Source organism: Nomascus leucogenys, chromosome 2, assembly GCF_006542625.1.
Source record: "Nomascus leucogenys isolate Asia chromosome 2, Asia_NLE_v1, whole genome shotgun sequence".
Classification (NCBI taxonomy): domain Eukaryota; kingdom Metazoa; phylum Chordata; class Mammalia; order Primates; family Hylobatidae; genus Nomascus; species Nomascus leucogenys.
This window is the reverse complement of record NC_044382.1, coordinates 7,370,638-7,390,810: the sequence shown is the minus strand read 5'-3', so window position 1 is coordinate 7,390,810 and position 20,173 is coordinate 7,370,638. Positions and strand designations below refer to the sequence as shown.

The 20,173-nt window shown below is 39.4% G+C and overlaps 1 protein-coding gene and 1 pseudogene across 1 annotated transcript in view; both read left to right on the top strand.

The window, feature by feature from the left end:
* RANBP17 (RAN binding protein 17) overlaps positions 1 to 20,173 on the top strand; it is a 431,538-nt gene that overhangs the window by 400,393 nt on the left and 10,972 nt on the right. The gene's annotated exons all lie outside the window — the stretch shown is intronic.
* Positions 14,387 to 14,440, top strand: LOC115832039 (annotated as a pseudogene).

Here is a 20,173-nt window from a genome sequence, read left to right as displayed (position 1 = left end):
TGTCAGCTATTAGGTATAGTAATATCTGACATCATCTCCTTAGGTCACTGACAACTTTGACCTCTATTCTTATGCACAGTTTCTGTCGTCTCAAAAGCTCTTTTGAATTGATTTGAAATTTTGACTCTTCCCTTTATGAGGCAGTAAAATTGATAATTATTCAGATGGGAACAGAGCGCTGAGTGAAAAATCAATTCCACCCGCTCTCTGCTGCGTATAAAATTACTTCTGAGTCGGCTGGACTGAACGGATGGCCAGAGTAAAAGCAGCAGGCAGGAGTAGTGGGAAGAATTAGCTGGACAGAACTAATAGCCTGAAGGGATGGACTTGAAAAAGAGGGAGTGGGCCAGTTGGGGGTTATTATTAGCAGGGATGGGTCCCATTGATCATCTGTTTACATCAGCTTTCCAAGACCTTATAAATCAGCCCTGAAGAGCAGCAGAACCCAAGATTCAGCCTGTTACCAGTGGGATTTTGTATTGGATTATTTTCATTTTCACACTCAGATGAAAAGTGAGCCATTGATTATTCATTGGTTGCCCATTAAATGCTGTTTTTAATAGATGATTTGCCTATCACAGAAGGTAATGAACAAGGTTGCTGCTTTATAACTTGAGGTTTCAGTTTTCAAGGCATCTGTGTCGGTTAAGTAATGCCTAACCCTATTAAAAGGAATGGATTACAAATTGCTTAACAGTGCTGAAAAACTAGACCCTAATGACTAATTGTGCTTGGAGTTTAGAGAGGGTTTGTCAGCTCTTTAAACTAAACTGATGCAATGATACTGCAATTATTTACTAGTTTGAACTGTTTTTTCCCCCAACCTGGGCCTATTTTGCTGGAAGCATAATTGCATGAGGAATGTTAATTCCAAATTGCAAAAGTTACCTCCTCAAGCTTCCATAGTAAAGGAAGCCTGAACCCCGACATAAAGGTTTTCCAACATCCTTACAGGCCTTTCCATTTGTATATAGCAGCCTGGGAAAGATATTTTATGTGCCTCTCACCTGGAATTGTGTTTATTATTCTCTGCTCTGTGGCTTTAGAGCTTCAAAATTTTTTTAAATGTTCTCCAAATAAGCCATTTTTCGTATTTTGCAAACAACTCTAACTTTGCAAGCATTAAAATTTAGTCTGTATGAAGATCCATTGTAAGTAAGTGAATCTATTTGAAATAAAAACGATTGCGTCACCAGTGTTGCTTTGACCTAACAATTGAGAAAAACCCAGTTTACGTAAATTAAGGCAGAAAATTCCCCAAGCATTTTTATGTTATTAGAAGGATAAACTAAAAATTTAAGGAGAGACCAACCGTAACAGTGATCAGATTACTAATTACTACTGATTAGTAGCAGACAAGACACTGATCTGCTACAATAATTCGGAAGACAACATTTCTATGTGAAATTTTTTCAGTTTCATCACTGGTCAGTAAGTATTTGTATCTATAACACATAGTTATAGATACATAGCATTCATTTCATTATATCACAGTGAAAGATTTTGCCCAAATTAGGTAATGAAAGGGTGTGTTTTATATAATTAGAGGGGCATCTCAGACATGTAATTCTTTATGAGATTATTAGAATAAGACACTGATCCTGAAAGCTTCTCTAAATCAGAATTCCAGTTAAAACCAATTGCTCTAGAAAGAGTAGCACCTTCCACAGAAATTAACAAGAACTATTATGCAATTAATTTGTTAAGAGGGTATTTTTAGCAATTATAGTCTTGAAAACCTTAATATATTGCATAGAGGAATTAGAGCAGTTAGGGTTGAATTCATCTTACTTTTGTCTATTTATCTATTTTGCTCAAGTCAACTGTACTGAAATCCAAAAGAAATTCTAATTGTGATTTTCTCTCCCTTTTCTCCTTCCTTTTTATGTTATTTATTTATTTATTTATTTATTTATTTATTTATTTATTTTTGCTAACATGGCATTTAACTACAAATTGTGAAGAGCTGTCAGGAGCTATAAAAATCATACTTCAGTAGGGACTTAAGCTGAAAGAACATTCACCCTTTTCCTCAATCAGTCAGTCAATCAATGAAAATTGCTTTTGTATAGTGCTCTTCATGACATGCATCCCAAAGTGAATTACAGCAAAAGGGAAATCATCTGCTCTTTTTTCATTTCTGTGTTTAGACTGAAATGATATTGCTCAACATTTTGACATACTATACAAGACATCTTTCATACTTAAGATTCCATTCCATAATACTAAGTAGGAGAAAATGCAGTCACATATTTAACTGATGTTGAGATTTTGGCCTACAGGAACCTTAGCAAGACTCTTACAGTCAAAAACACTTAAGCAGATGAAACACAGTCATATCTCTTGTCCTCTTAAAAAGAATAGTCAGATTTTCTAATATTAATAAAGACATTTCTAGTGATCCTTAAATAAAAAGTATGCTCTTTATGTAACCCATTAGCTCTCTCTGGTTGATTTACAACTTTATTCTCTATAATACAGTAGTATATTGATACCAAAAACAAGCTGAAAGAACATTCACAACTGCATCAGGTAATAACGGATTTTAAAAGTTTAAAGGAAGCCAGGGATGTGTCATTAGACACTGAAATTGGAAAATAGGAACTCAAATCTCATAACAGAATTTTTGCACATGGTGCTACAATCTTGGTTTTAACAGCAATCGATGCATATATTATGTATATACATAGTGGGAAGAAAAATAATATTGGCAAAATGTAAGTGCTTCTATTCACAATAGCACATGGAATCAACCTAAATGCCCATCAGTGGTCAACGGGATAGAGAAAATGTGGTACATATATACACCATGGAGTACTACACAGCCATCAAAAAGAAAGAGATCATGTCCTTTGCAGCAACATGGATGGAGCTGGAGGCTATTATCCTAAGCGAACTAACGCAGAAACAGAAAACTAAATACAGCATGTTCTCACTTATAAGTGGGAGCTAAACATTGAGTACACATGGACATGAAGGGAACAACAGATACTGGGGCCTACTTGAGAGTGGAGAGTTGGAGGAGGGTGAAGATCAAACAACTACTTATTGGGGGGTACTGTGCTTATTACCTGCGTGACAAAGTAATCTGTACACCAGACCCCTGTGACATGCAGTTTACCTATATAACAAACCTGTACATGTATCCCGAACCTAAAATAAAAGCTTTAAAATTTAGAAATTTAAGAAATAAAATTTTTCAAATGTAAGTGCTTACTATGTGCAAGCACTAGCTTAACCTACTTACATATGCATTATCTGGTTTAATCATGACAATATCTTTGTGAAGATGTAGTATTATCATTACCATTTTACAGATATAGAAACTGAGGCACAAAAAAATTAGGAAACATTCCCAAGGTCACAAAGTCAGTAACTGGAAGAACTAAAATTTTAGCTGAAACCTGTTTAACTCTGGGGTTCACATGCTGAAACACAAAGCTATCTCTGTTCCTTTGTTTAGTGGCTTCTAATCTAAAGTACGTATGTTTTGAGCACATCAAATGAGGCAAGTTGAGCTTCCAGTAAGCCCCACTGGGGCCATCCTTAAGGTAGACTGGTTCAAAGCAGTCATTCTATACCCCAGCATTATACTACAGCCAGGACAAAACAGATGGGCAGTGACCCAAAGAGGCAGCGGGCAAGGGAGAAGGAAGTGGCTTTGCCAGCTGCTGCAGAAAAAGCCCTGTGGCTCCCACCACCACCAAGACAGAACTCACCAAGCTTCCACTTTCTTACTCTATACCCACACCCATTCATTAATTTTATAGCCAGATGTTGAAGGTATATAATTTATTAGGACATGGAGTCTTGAGAAGGTCAGAATCTAGTCGTACAGTTGTGTTATAATGTCTTTTGTGACTTTTCTTTAATGCCTCCGAGGTAGCTCTTGAGGTTTAACCTGATTTTTCTGGGACAGAATCAATATGGCAGCTGTGAAATGATGGTAGGGAAGCAACATGTGCTTTGCATCTCTCTCCCATATCCAGCACATCTCTATTCATTGTCCTGATTTCACCACTGATTCATCAGCATAGAATGCCATTTTTAACCTCTTTCTGGTTGTAAACTGCTTCTGTTTTCTAAAGGAAATTTCTGCTGTTAAGTACCGTTAACTCTATCAGTGGTCATTCTTAAGGTCTGAATCTACACCTGAGTTCCTTTGAGCCTCCTTCTCACTTTCCTACCCATTATAACTATACCAGCTGTCACAAACTGATATGCCTATAGGGCCAAGAAGCAGAAAACCTGAATGAGGTAGACATGAAGGAATCCTCAAGTTGAGTGCACATCTCTGTCTAAAGGGGGCAGCCTCAGCACACCTCCAGCTAATTGTTGCCTTATAAGAAGGTCAGACCCAGTGTTGCCAGATACATTGAAATTTCTCCCTTGAAGAACAGCCAGAAATTCAGATTTTTAAATGTGGCCACTGATTGAAAATTAAAAAAAAAAACAAAAAAAAAACATAGAAACACTTGGCAGGCCAACACTGTATGCCTCGATACCAGCTTTCCACTTCTGTAGTATACAATCTTAAGGAATTTCAGAACTAAGATCTCCCAATGCATGATACCCTGTATTTCTCACAGCCAACCCATACAGCACTGCTACGGTGATATTTTTATTTCCATCTGGTTTTTTGCTAACTTCTGAAGCATACTTTTTTGGTTAGTTTTAAAAGGATGTAGTTATTTTGATTGTACTTAATCTGGGGCTTTGGGGGTTATTAATTTATTTTGCTCTTGCTTTTACTTTTACTATACTTGTCTACTGGAACTTAAAGGGGCCATTTTATCACTTTTGGGTTACATCTTTGCACACAAGGAATACAATAAACAGGTGATGAAATGAAACTCACATAATACTTTTCAAACTTCCTTTTTCTTCAAAATAGCCAGGTTTGTTTGAGATAAAAATAAAGTTTAGTTTGATCAAGTGTGTGTGTGTGTGTGTGTCTGTGTGTGTGTGTGTGTACAAAATCTAACTACTAAGGATCAAAATAAAATAGGAGGTCTGGGACTGGACTAAAGTATCTAGGTAACAACCAGGTAATAAGAGTCCAAAAGAGAGTAAACCTCTTAAGAATGAAAAATTTGTGACCGTTGCCTCAAGAGATCAGTTTAGAAAGTTAATGCTTATAATTTTAAAAATAGAGAAACACTAGTTTTTTTAATATTAAGATGGCATTTTACCTGTGATGTTATGAAAGTACTTATCTATCTTTACAAGAATGATCTCGTCCAGATCCTTTGTTATTAACCATATCTTTGCCATTTTAATTTAATTTTTATTATAGAAATATTTGATGAATGACTATTTCAATGGTAACAAAATTGGTATTTTAAAACAGAAAAAACAATTAAAAATATATTTGTTATTGATCTATAAGTCATCAAATTAACATTGTAGCCATAAGAATACATATTTATAGAGTGATTTTTTTCTCCCTCAAAGATCACCTACATCCTGATACTTGTCCCAGCACCTAGCAGACCCTGACACTTCATGATAGTCAATAAGTGTTTGCAAAGTAAACCCCCAAAATATTAGTTTTCAGAAGTATGATCCGCAGGCATTGATTTTAAGTATCAAATCTAGTGTAGTCATAACTTCATAATAAACCAAATGGAAATGCTAAGAGAAGATTATATCATAATATACTATAGAATAACCCTGCTGAACTTCTACAAGAAAATTTTATTCTAAACATGGGTGAAGAAAGAAAAAAGTACTTCAAATATTGTTCCATATGGTTAACAGAACAGAGAGGAACCCCCTCCCCAACCCCCACTAGGAGATGTGTTTTTCTACCTCTTAGCACAGTTTAAGGATGTAACCCATTGATAGCATAACTTGCCTTATTAATTGAAAGGGATGGAATCCACCAGATGTACCCAAACCAGCAGAGAGTTGGGTGACTAAGCAACAGCAAAGACACCATATTGAGTGAGCCAGAATCCAGTCTCCAAGTCATTTATTTCAGCCAGTGACAATACATTTAAACTCCTGTGCCTCAGCAGTGATTGATGGTTTAATATCATATATAATTTTTTTAATGAAGGAAAACCATTTAAATATGTTACCATTTGCACTGGTATTCTCCTATGTACATAACTGCATTTAATCACTATGGGGATTGTTTTTATACTTGTGTAATTTGTATCCAAGAAATAACTGTCAAAGTCATCTCATGCTGTTGTTGGAAATGGTACAGTGTGCTTCATACTTGAATAGATTCATTCTTCCTTGTACATAATTAAGAGTATTGGAGCTTTCACTATTACCACATAGGAATTCCATGTTTACATTTCTGAGAATGAAAAATTAGCCACAATGTGCTTTTTCAGGTTCCCATTTTCTGAGGCTATGATATTTAAGCACTTTAGTTTTGTGCCAGTGTATGATTTGAAGAGTTTGATTTTAAGACTTTTAATATTAAAATACATAATAAAATTTTATTATCTAATTACAAGAGGGTTTAGCCTCTTATTAAAGTTGCTAAATCAGGCCTAGATTAGCATTATAATGGCACAGTTTGACATGGAATACTCAAAAGTCAAGTTCGAGGGAGCAGAGGGTTTTTTTGTTGTTGTTTTGGGGGGGGGTTCCCCTACCCCCACCCCTCACACAAAATAACATGGATGAAATGCACGTATGGAAACAAACAAGGAGCAATTTGGAACGCTGAAGAAGGAGTGGAGGTGTCAGTCTAGGATGGTACCCTTAGGCAAGGCAGCTGGTATATGTAGCCTTTTGTTTATCTGCTACTGGTTTATGTAGCCTTTAGGCCGGCACCAGAAACAATCACTCCTACAGGGTCAGCTGCTGGTCAGAAGCAAAGTAAGAAAAGATTTTGCGTCCAAACACAGCAGCCGTAATTTCTGTACAGCTGGCACCTGCTACTGGTGCACAGCATGAAGGTGAAAGGTCAAAGAGGCAGTTGTTCAAAACTCAAGAATGGCTTAAAGGGACTTGTAGATTAATCTGCTTTATTAACTTCTGTATATTAGATAACTATTGCTGTGAATGACAGTACATCTTTTTGAATAAGTCACATCTCTTTCTCTTTTAAATTAGCTTCTGAGTAATGAATATTAAATAGAAAGCATTTCAGGGGTAATTAAATGAAAACAGAATGATGTCATTTTACAATTATATTTGTATGTTTATAGAATAGGGGAATTACAATGTTTTACAAGGAGCTAAAAGAAAAAAGAAGCCAGCTCTTCATGAAGAAGAATTTGGAATAAATAAGCTGTGTATCCATTTGGCTTTGTCTTTAAACTAAAAAATATGATATGGTTTGGAACTTAGTGTGAAGTCATTGGGTGCCAGTGGCCTGATTTGGTATTCTCAGGGGCTCCAAATGCTTTCCTTATAAATTAAAGGGGACTGTAATCTGTCATCTCTCTTTTATCTACAGTTTAGCTATTAGTCTGCAACAAATGTTCTCAGGATAGCAAAGGAGTGGTAAAAAAATGAACAACAGCCATACCTTTTTGCTCACATTCGTGTAAAGCAGATAGAGAATATTTCATAAGGGAAGAAAGCACAGCTACACAGGGTTAGCCCAATAATAATTAGGCATGCTTTATAACAGTCACTCACCAGTAATGGCAAATGGCAACCAAAATGGTTTTTAACCTCTTCATTAATAGTGCTTGGCATAATTGCTATTATTTTAAATTAAGAATAAAAAGAATTCACTAAATGTATCTTTTAAAAAACAAACCTCTGCAAGGAAAATTTCTAACCCATAGATTAAATACTAACCCCAACTCTGGGAAGCCTTTTAACAATATGTATTCAAAAGGAATTGTTTTTATCTGTTGACGTTCAGTGATTTTTGGTTTGTCTTTTTTTCTTAAGAATTCTCAGAAAAAGAAGCACTGCAGAGAACATCTGTGTCTTTATGCTAACTTAACACAGGTAGCAACATTTATCTCTATTTCACACATAGAAGTTATTTAGGATTTCACTTGCACTCCCAAGTTTTGATACAAGTGCAGCCTTTCTACTCTTAGTGTTTCTATGACATAAGAAAATGACACCTAGGATCATCTCCCTGCATCACACGAAGCTAGCCCAAGACTTACCAGACAGAGCCTAAATTTGTATGACTACCACAAAGAGGATGGCTACCTTGGCCAAAAAATAATGATTCAGTAACGTTTTCTTACCATACTATTCCAAAGAATCTTCATACATCCTTCTTGAAGACCTAAGCTTTTCCTTCATTCTGTAACAGGAGGCTTATTTCCTGCAGGGTTTCTGGGACATAAGATGTCGCTATAGAAGGAAAACCTCAGGCTCAAACAGAGAATTTTAATAAGAATGATTATGATGAAAAAAACAGTAGAATCAATTATATGCTAGGCTGTGTGCTAAGTGCCTTACGTATACATATATGTATATACCTGTATATATTTCTATTTGTGTCTTACAGCTCTGTGAGGTAGGTATTTTATCTCCATTTTATAATCAAAATATTGTCATTATAGCTCTGAGAAGTTAAATAACTCACCCAATATCATACAGCTATTAAGTAGCAGAACCTGTGCTCTTAACCACTATACAGTACTATTAACTAACTGGCCTAGAAACAGGATTGGCAGGGATGGAAGAGTGGCAGGAAGAGCCATACAGCATTCTTCAATCAAGAACTGAATTGAGTCTTCAGTCCTTGAGCCCAGGACTTTTTTCTTTTTTTTTAATTTTTTAGAACTGATTGGACACGAGGTAGACATTTGACCCAAGCTGGCTCAGTTCGAGTCGTTCCTCCCTAGATTTAGAAACTGGCACTTAACAGATGCTGATTGCCAGGCACAGGGGTTCGTGCCTGTAATCTCAGCACTTTGAGAAGCTGAAGCTATTTAGGATTTCACTAAAAGCTGAAGCAGGAGGATTGCTTGAGGCCAAGGGTTCCTGACCAGCCTGGGCAACATAGCAAGACTCTGTCTCTACAAAAAAATTAAATTGGCCAGGTGTGGTGGCTCACACCTGTAATCTCAGCACTTTGGGAGGCCAAAGCAGGTGGATCATGAGGTCAGGAGTTCGAGACCAGCCTGACCAACATGGTGAAACCCCGTCTCCACTAAAAATATACAAAAATTAGCTGGGTGTGATGTCACATGCCTGTAATCCCAGCTACTCAGGAGGCTGAGGCAGGAGAATTACTTGAACCCAGGAGGCAGAGGTTGCAGTGAGGCGCCATTGCACTCCAGCCTGAGACTCCGTCTCAAAAAAAAATTAAATTTAAAAAAAAAAATTTGTAAAGATGCCGGTCAGCCACTAGTCCTCATCTAAATTGAAGACTTGAAAACTCAAGAGCCATGAGGCAGCCATTCCCTGCCATATGCTCAGAGAAATAGCCAGTCCTAGAGGAGAGAAAAAAGAAGCAGACATGCCGAGGATCTCAAATGAGAGGCCAAGCAGCCCCAGAGAAAGAAAAAGACTGAGAAATACCCTGCCAGCTGCCTTGCCATAGTTCCAAGCCCTTGAGAGACTTAACTGCACTGCCTTGTCTGGGGGTCAAACTACCCCTTATAGACCTAAGTTTTATCAGAGACTACTCTTGACTCGGGAGAGTTGTGAGGACAAAATGAACCAATGAGTATAGACTTACCTAACACAAAGAAAGTATTCAATAAACACGTAAAATTTGCCTTCACTTTGAAAAACAATATGCAGTTACCACTTTTTTGTGTCCTTGAGGGGAAAATATCCCTGCTATTTATACTATAAATGTGAAAAATATCCTTTCAGGAGATTCCAAGCCCAAGACTTCCTTTCAAAGATAACTTGATTTTGAAGCCATATCACTGAGATCTTTCCTGGTCCCATCCCTGTGTTTTGCCTTTCTTAATGTTCTTTCTGTGATAAGCATTCTCAGAATCACACTTACTGGACTGGGTGAGGGCATGGTGTGGTGTGAGTTTGAAATTCTTGGCCGCAAACTGACTTTTTTCTTACCTGTTCCTCCTGCATACTTCAGGCATTGCCTCGCAATGGCCAAAATGAAAATAAATCTAATTTCTTAGTCCATTATGTGCTATTATAGCAGAATACCATAGATTGAGTAATATGTAATGAACAGAAATGTGTTTGCCTCACAGTCCTGGAGACTAGGATGCCCAAGGTCAAGGGTCTGCATCTGGCAAGGGCCTTCTTGCTGTGTCATCTAATGGAGGTAGGTGGAAGGGCAAGAAAGAGCACCAGGAGGCCGAACTCAACCTTTTTATAAAGACCAATCCCAGAATAGTGGCATTAATCCAAGCATGAAGGCAGAGCCTTCATGCCTAATCACCTCTTAACGCTGTTGCATTGGGGATTAAGTTTCTAACACGTTCTTTTTGGGGGACACATTCAAACCATAGTACCTCATAATTCTTCCCATTCATATAATGTCTTCATACCTAATGTCTCTGATTCTCACAATAACCCTAACAGGGAGATAAGGCCAACACGGAATTTTTTTTTTTAACTGAGGAGTCTAGGTTCATCAACAAATTTAATCCCGCAGTGACTGTATGAGAGACCTATGCAGAGATTCAGAGATGTGTGAAAGGACTTGCCCAAGTCACACAGCTAGGAAATAGTGGCATCTAGATTATAATTAAGGCTTCTTATCACTAGATCTCACACAGTTTTTATAATACCACACTAAGTTTTCTCAGGACCTTAACCTACTATTTCTCTGTGGCATTTCTTCTTACCTTTTCATCTTTGTCTAAGAGAGACATCAGAGTAAATGAGGTTTCCCCTGCCGTCATTTCTCTGCATGGAATTGTGAGTGGTGTGAGAAGCTCTTTGAATTTCTTCAAAGAATGGCACAGTATAAAGTAAGAGTGGGCTTAATAAATCACATGACTTATTTATTTTACAGTTATTACTGGTTTTTCACATACTTGCAGGTTAAATTATGTAATTCCCAAAGTATAGTGTGCTGTAGTGTGCTGGAAATGTGAATCCAACTTTTACATTCATTTCTCTCTTAACTCATGGAAAGTTGTTTTTTGGGGTTTTTTTGTTTTTTTAAAAAATAGGTCTCACCTTGTCGCCCAGGCTGGAGTGCAGTGGCACAATCTCAGCTCACTGCAACCTCTGCCTCCCAGGCTCAAACGATCCTCTCACCTCAGCCTTCCAAGTAGCTGGGATTACAGTTGTGCACCACCACACCCAGCTAATTTTTTTGTATTTTTGGTGGAGACGGGGTTTCACCATATTGCCCAGGCTGGTACCGAACTCCTGCGCTGAAGTGATCCACCCACCTCATCCTCCCAAAGTGCTGAAATTACGAGTGTGCACCACCACACCTGGCCTTAACTCATGGAAAGTTTAACCAGCAGTAGCCACTGATGGAGCTGTGAGTTTATATAGTGTGTTGAGGAAGACTCCTTGTTTGTTTGTAATCTTATCACTATTTGAAGAACAAGGTAAAAAGAGGTTCCTTCATCTTCTGAACTTTCATGAATTAATGCTGCCTCTTATGCTTTGCAACCTAGGAGAGTTCTTGCTTATTAATTCCCTATCCCTTGGCACGCTTAGAAGAATATAGACTGAGTGCTTTCAAATGACTGAAATTTCATCCTCCTAAGTTTTTAAATTGCAAATTCTCCATATTTGTTGGGCCTTTCTATTTTACAGCAATCAGGGCAGACAGGTTTTACAGTCGTTATACCTGGTTTTGAATACCAGTTATACTATTTGCTAACTGTATGCCCTTGAAATAGTTACTCCACCTCTTGGAGGATAACACCACCTCACCCAAGGGAATTCTATAGCTTACCTGAACTGGCCTCCAGGATCAGATAGCTGAACCACTCCCTCCTGTGGTGTCATGCCCAGACTTTAGTTAAGACTCACTGTCTTAGATTCTCTCCCAGTCCATCACTCCCTCAGCCTACTCTGTAGTCGGGAACATTGGTACCATGGAAAAGGAAAACATTTGAGTACACACTTCGTTGAGATCCCATAAACAAAAAATGTCAAATAAACTCCCAAGAAAGACAGTGATGGAAAGTGCAAGGTCTGAAGAGAAATCTCTTAGGCACCAAGGCAACCTACCAGAAAGAAAACCCTAAAAAAGAGCTCAGTGTGCATGCCCATATTTAATGTGGCTTCTTACTTTACATGGGGCAAACAAGTCCCACTAAGGTCAGGGAACTAAAAGCATCAATTAGAGATAAGTGCATTTGGGGATCTCTCTGAACCCCTTAAGACTGGAAGGAAACAACTTGATGGGTGGGCAGTAAAAGATTAATAACTACTAAGACTACACGAGCCCTTAAGGCCACAGAGACCACACTTTATCCAATTCCATACCAATGGTGCTTGACACACAGTAGGAGGTCAGAAATTCCTTGAGCAGTGAGAAAGTGTGAGAAATGAAGACGGAGGGGAAAGACAGAAGGAAAAGTCCCTAGCACAGTACCAGACACACTGTAGGTACTCAATAAGTATGTAGTTACATGTGTGCACCTAGCACATAAAAAGAGCTAATAATAGAATATTATTGACTTGAAATATACACAGGTGAAAGAAACCTTGTAGATGGGTATTCATAGTCCCTCTTGAGGTTTAGCCTGTTTTGGAGACTGCACTTTAAGGGCAGAAGTTCCACACTAGGCCATTAGTACACTTACCCCTCAAGAGAGTAAGCCCTCCCTCCCCAACTTCATCTTTTTCCTGGGCCCCTTGCATTGCAGAGAGCCTGAAAACAAATTGACAGAAATCTGGAGGAAAGTAACTCAAGTGATTTAGGAGAATGGAAGGGCTGGCTTATAGGGGCAGATTAAAGAAGCTAAATATGTATAGCTTACCTAAGTGACAACTAAATGGGGCATTTGATAAGTCTATAAATACTTGGAAGATGTAAATGCCAAGAAGGAAAGGGAATTACTTAGCATGGCACAATGGAGTATTGGCATAATGGAATAATATTAAGAAAGGGAAAATGAAGGTTGAACATCAATAAAAAACTTCCTGACAAACAGAACTATTCCTGACAAGGTACACTATTAAGTTATGTGCTATAGGCCAAGGGAAGTAATGTCAGTGCCATTTCTCAGAGTACTGGCAACAGAGCCAGTAAGATAGGACCCAAGAAGTGTCCTCTTGACGAAGGCACAGGAGCCAAGCAGGAAACCTTCTGTGTCTGTGGCTTCCCAATCCTAGAAAAGGAAGAAAGCTGCATCTTGTTGTTGTTGTTGTTGTTGTCGTGTTGTTAGATGGAGTTTCGCTCTGTCATCCAGGCTGGAGTGCAGTCGCATGATCTCAGCTCACTGCAGCCTCTGCCTCCCTGGTTCAAGCAATTCTCCAGTCTCAGCCTCCCAAGTAGCTGGGATTACAGGCTGACACCACCACTCCAGGCTAATTTTTTGTATTTCGTAGAGATGGGGTTTCACCATGTTGGCCAGGCTGGTCTTGAACTCCTGACCTCAGGTGACCCACCTGCCTTGGCCTCCCAAAGTGCTGGGATTACAGGCGTGAGCCACCACACCTGGGTGAAAGCTGCATCTTCTTGGGAAAAATCAGATGGCCCAGACCTCCTAAAGGCTCAGACCCTGTGGAGAATGGTTAAACCAGCAGTTCACTACCACATCACTGCCAGAAAGATTTATTCAGCTTTAATGGCACCCCAGTTCCTGTACACAAGATCTGAGCCCAACCTATGTAATCACCCTCATCTGCCACCAGTACTCCCCATCCACCCTTTCCATTCCCACAGAACTGTTCATCATTCCCCAGACTCTTCTCCAAACCTTTGCACCTGCTTGCCCTTCTTCCTACCTGACTGTCAAACTTCTCTTATTCTCAACAACAGATGCAAATGTCACCTTCTCTATGAAGCCATCCCTGGCTGCCTCCACCCCTAGGCAGGGTTAGCCTCCTCTGGTTTCTAAAAGCCTCCTGTGTAAGCTTCTGTTTATGGCCACTTACTGTATCTTCTGCCATTGTTTCTATACTGTGTGTCTCCTCCCCTACTCAACTGTAAGCTCTTTGAGGGCTGGGACTGTGACTTGTTCATCTGTATATTCCCAGAGTTTGACACAGAGCCTTGCCCAAATTAGGTGGTCAGTAAATGTTTAATTGAAGAATGAGGTTCTATTCCCAACGCTTTCAGTCACTAACTAGCATTCCTTGGGCTATGTAATTATTAGGGAAAAAGAGCTTCCAAATCTCAGTAGCATCTTTGAATCATCTTCCTGGCCTCTTGGCCAGCACTTTCTATGCCACTAGATAACTATAAATAAAAACTCTCAAATCTGAAAATTCTGCATGGTTTAAATATAAACTCTAATATTTAATGGAAAATATTTCTGAAGGGTCCCATGAATTGTCCACAAGAACAATTTTTCCACCATATGAAATGAAAACATTTTGGATCCTTTTGTAGTTCATGAGCATGATGATTGGATGTTCACGTGCATATGTGAACCCTAAGCAGTGTGCATATCCATGACAGAGATAACTATAAGCACATGTTTATATTATTCAGTAATAAACTCTAACTGAGGCCATTCAAAAGAAAGAGACGGGAAACTCTGTCTCTGACTCACAGCTCTTTCTCCACATCTCTGTTTTTGTGTCTGACTCTGTCTCTGAGAGTTTCTGTTTCTTGGTCTCTCTCACAGTCCCTTTCTTCGTGGTACATTACAGTATTCATTGCACTCTCCTTTGATGACTGCATGAGACGCCCTCATGCCATTATGCTTATGCTGTTCTGTTGTGAAGTACGATAATAATTGAGAAATGTTTGATGACTATTTAGTAACGTGGCATGCTGTTTCCCCACTCCCTTCCTTGATTTTGAATGGCCTCAGTTAGAGTTTACTTTATCATTGACTATTTAATGTAAACGTGTGCTTGTAGTCATCTCTGTGATGCGTATGCACACTGCTTAGGGTTCAGTTCATTGCTACAGCCACCTAAACAGCAGCCACCTCTACACTACCTGTAGCATTTCTGGAACAGTCTGGCATCCTTCTCTTCATTGGAAGTCTTGACTTTGAGGCCATGTTCTTTTTATATTTTATTTTATTTTATTATTTTATTTTATTTTATTTTGTTTTGTTTATTTATTTTGGAGACAGAGTTTCACTCAGTCACCCAGGCTGGAGTGCAGTGCCATGATCATGGCTCACTGCAGCCTCAGCCTCCAGGGGTCAAGCAATCCTCCTACCTCAGCCTCCTAAGTAGCTAGGACTACAGGCACACACCACCACACCTGGCTAATTTTTGTATTTTTTTGTAAAGGTGGAGTTTCACCATGTTTCCCAGGCTGGTCTCGAACTCCTGAACTCAAGCAATCCGCCCACCTTGGCCTCCAAAGTGCTGGGATTACAGACGTGAGCCACATGCCCGGCCTGAGGCCATGTTCCTAAAGCTCTGAATTTATCCACAGCTTCAGTATGTTTCTAAGATTATGCTTTTTAGAAATATTTCATTGGGAAGAAAATGGGGTATGCAGTCAAGGATTCTGGCCATTTCTGTCTGTCTCTGCTACCCTACCCCTCGACTCCCCTCATTTTGAACTTCTTGCAGTATCTAAACTTCTTACCTTGCCTCCGGTACTTACCCGTAATTGCTGTTCTCCAGAACCTAATCGGTATTGTTCTAAATGGCAGACCTCATCATGTCACCTTCTCCTCGAAAACTCTTTGAAGGCTACCCTTCATGTATTAGCCCAAACTCATTTCTATATTCAGCATGGCATAAAAGCCCTTTTATAGCCTGGACCAAGCCCAGTCTTCTACTCCTTGTCCCTTAAATCTACTCCCTGCCACTCAGAAGATCTCTTTCAAAAACCTCCTGTGCATGGGCTGTTCGTTCCTCAAACATGCCAAGCTCTGTCTCCAGTGTCTTTTCTCATTTTATTTCCTCTTCCAAATATATACTTCCCAGGTAATGCTATATGCATCTTTTAAGATTCAACTTAAAATCACCTATCCTATGAAGATAGGCTGGTCTTTTTAGATAGAAGCAGAGTACATGCGCCTTTGTTAGTCTCTTTTAAGCTTGCACACATTGTTTGCTAGTTGGGGAACCCCCAGAGGCTGGTATAGGCGAGTAGAGGTTCTAGAACCTATGTGGTAGTCATTCAGGAAGTACCATGAACCAAAAATAAGTGTCACTTGAATAAAAGTTAAGGGAAAGTGGCTTTGGAGTTGAAAGTTATTCCTCAAAAATACAGATCTTCCCAACATTCCTACCCAGAGGAAATTTAGATGGTATTTTTGACAAGTAATCCTTAATTTTTACATCAAATTGAAAAGTGTTCTGTTTGATATTGGCAAGAGTGAGAAAGAGTTTCCCAAATAGTGCTGAGTGGCAAGCCCTGCAGCCTTCCAATGCCCCAGGTTTTCTGGTTTTATTTTAATGCAGCAAGCTGCTTTATGAGATCTGCAGCCACTTGAAATATGATTTACTACTCGTAAAAAGTTTCAAATGGATAATGAAGATTCAGGAATGAGACTCACAGTGGTGTAGTGTAGTCAATTTTGTTGCTGTTGCTCCACAGTACATCTCTGCCATTGAAATGAATTATTTATCATAATTTATTTCAACCATGGAAAATAAAACTGCTTTCATTGTGATATGTGCAGTAACATTCAGAATAGACACATTACATGCAGTACTCTCCATTAATTAATCCTGAAGTTTCGTTCTAACTTTATCTTCTTTCTTACAAGCTAGGAGACTGACAGGTAATTCTTTCCCCAGTAAACTGTGATTAAAATGGATGTTTTGAGAACTAGGGGTAATGTTGGTAACAGAGTAAATTGGAACAGCAAAACTAGGTTGTGTTTTTCCTTAGATGTAACAATGGTTGGAAGAGTTTTTTAATTTTTGAAGCAATTAATCACTTTGAGCAAAAGCATCCCTTAGCTTTCCATAAGGAGGGGATGGCAGAGTGGGGATGCTTTTAGTTGAGATGTGGAAGCATGCAGTGCTAATATATGACCAAAACCAGCTGAGTTTCCTGGTCCTGAGGTGCTTTTGAGGTAAAAATCTTCTTTTTTTAAGAGCAAGGCTAGCATTGTGCAAAGAACAAGTTGGCAGGGATCCCCAGTGATTCCAGGGGAGAGCAGGTCATCCGTAATTGATTGCAGTCTTGTTTCTTTAAAAGAGAGGCTCACCTCATCCTGCATTTCATTTGACTTTTTTTTATTTAAAATGTTAAATACTTTTATTATAAGGCTGCGAAAACACTATAAGCACTTAGTAATGTTCTTTATATATATAGATAATTTTAAAATTTAATGTAACTTAGATGATAGAACTTAGTTAATCCAGGCAGGAAAATATAACTAATTATATGCTTATTTATCCATTATGTTCATTTTTCATAGCATTCCACTAATATCACATAGGTGAATAGCAGACAGAGAGAACAATTGATTTCTTTTCCCTAAAGATAACTATTATCTAATTTGAGCAGGATCGCATTTCAATATCTGCTGTACACATGGCCTCAGGAACAGCATTTCGAAATGACAGAAACCCCCTTACTTCCACAAACCCTGAAAATCTGGAAGCTTTTTCTCTTTCAGTAGCACTCAGATTTTGCCTAATCCTGGGTCTCCAACCAGGGCATGGGGCTTAGGTGAAATTGCTGTGGAGATGGGTAGGTTTCTCTGCTTTTTCAAATCCTACTGTACTGTAAGCAATCATGTTTTTTGTTTGTTTTTTATTATTTTTGTTGCGGCCAGCCTTCCCCTTCTCTTTTACTGACCTTCTGAAAGGCCAATCACAAGTGCCAGAAAATTCCTGAGACTCAGAAGCAGCTCTTGAAACTTACATGCATTTATTATTGGTTGTTCCTCAAAACATGACCAACTTATTGCATCAGAATGAAGGACAATCTAGCTTGGTCAGAAGTACAGATAATTTTGTATCCTATTCCTCTTCCCATTAAGGCTGACAAATTAAGATTAACAGATTGGCTGGGTGCAATGGCTCACGCCTGTAATCCCAGCACTTTGGGAGGCCAAGGTGGGCGGGTCACCTGAGGTCAGGAGTTCGAGACCAGCCTGGCCAACATGGTGAAACCCCATGTATACTAAAAATAGAGAAAAAAAAAAATCAGCTGGGTGTGGTGGCCCGTGCCTATAGCCCCAGCTATTCAGGAGGCTGAGGCAGGAGAATCGCTTGAACCCGGGAGGCGGAGGTTGCAGCGAGCCAAGATCACAACATTGCACTCCAGCCCGGGCGACAGGAGCAAAACTCCATCTCAAAAAATAAAAATAAAAAAAAGATGAACAGATTAAGTTATCCCATTCTATGGTACATACCCTATTGGGCACAGCTCTGATCATCCTTTTTTTTTTTGTCCTCTGCCCTCCCCAACCCCCACCCCCTATCCGGGTCCAGACACAGGGATGCTTTGTCATTGGTCTCTCACCTTTTCTTTGGTCTGTCTTTTTGGTCTGTCCTTCCTTTGCCTAAACCAGAGCCTTCTTTTTTTTGTTTGTTTTTTGTTTTTTGTTTTTTGAGATGGAGTCTCACTCTGTCACCCATACTGGAGTACAGTGGCATGATCTCAGCTCACTGCAACCTCCGCCTCCTGGGTTCAAGCAATTCTCCTGCCTCAGCCTCATGAGTAACTGGGATTACACATCCGCACCACCACACCTGGCTAATTTTTGTGTTTTTAGTAGAGACGGGGTTTCACCATGTTGGCCAGCCTGGACCAGGGTTCATATCATCACTTTAGCCTCAGTTTTTTCTTTATGGTACCAATGGGGAGCAGGAGGGAATAGTCTGAATTTTTTCTCCTATTTCTTAGAACTTTATGGAATTTTTTTTAGTTATATTATTCAGTATGCTTAATATTAATGAAAAGTGTTCATTTTACTCAAGGGAAATTGGCTTAATTTACTAATGCTTCCTATTATGTTAATTTAAATTGCTGTGTACATTACTCTTGGTGTGAGGAAAGCCATTATTTTTATCAAAATGTTCGGTGGACCATTTTCCAGAGACAGCCTGTTAAGGCTGCCATTGTTCATCATGAGAGTCTGAAAATGTTGACCAACTTTGCTATAAAAGCTTTAGGTGGGAGGCAGGAAGGTCTGCTGAGAACTCTCCAGGAACCACTACCCTGGATTCTAATCACAAGAATTTCAGTGGCGGCCTCACTCATCAGTAGGCAGCAAGGGTGTCTGAATGGAGGAGGTACACATGGACCACATACCTAAGAGATTCACTGAAGGTGGAAGAATGAGCCATGGCCAGAAATGAGCCTTGTTTGTCACACCATCAGTCCTCCAGATGTGTAAAGTAGGTCATACTGCCTCAGCCACTATGCTGGTGGTCTTGATCCTCACTCAGACAGCAAGACAGTGGCAGCCAGCAGACTGGCATGATGGACTTAGGCAGACCTATGCACATATCCCGGTTCAGCTTCACATCCTGGTAGCTGCAGTACCTTGAACAAGTTACTTATTTGCCCAGAACCTCAGATCCTTAGTCTATAAAATGGAAATAATATCTGCTTCCCATGGTTAGTTGAGGATTAGAGATGGTGTATGCAAGTGCCCAGCAGAGCATGAGCACCCAGAAGATGCTCCATAAATGAGGGCTATTATTGTTGTTGGATGGTGGGAATACTTGTCAGGCACAGCCTACTCTTAGGTGAAAGTTCTTGTCATTAGAAATGATGGTGCCCTGGCCTTTGAACTTTACAATCTGGAAGCCCCTACAAAGGCACTCTCTGGAGCTGGCTATAGGACAGCAGTGGCGTAGAAGAGTTCTTAGGCTGTACACACAAAAACAAGATCCTTGCAAACGAACAATGTATTAATTCCAGTATGTAACCATTTTAAGTTTTAGTCATAGATTAAGACAAGAACTTCCCTGTTTTCTGTACAGCGCCCTTTTAACTCTTCAGCTCTTTATACTTTACCTTATGATACTTCATTCATCCTTTTGCATTTATTCATTTATGTATTTACTCTTTCAGTTGCTGTTTCCTAAATCTCTGATGTGTGCCAGTGCCTAACCCTAGGCCCTGGGGATACAGTACCACAGGAGTTTGCAATCCAGTCTCCCCACCCCACTGCCATTGCAGTCATCACCCTGTACTCATTCAAGTTGGCTTTTTCCATTTTCTCAACCTTTGCTCCTATTTCTCCAACCATCCTGCTCTTTGATAATGTCCAGCCATCAG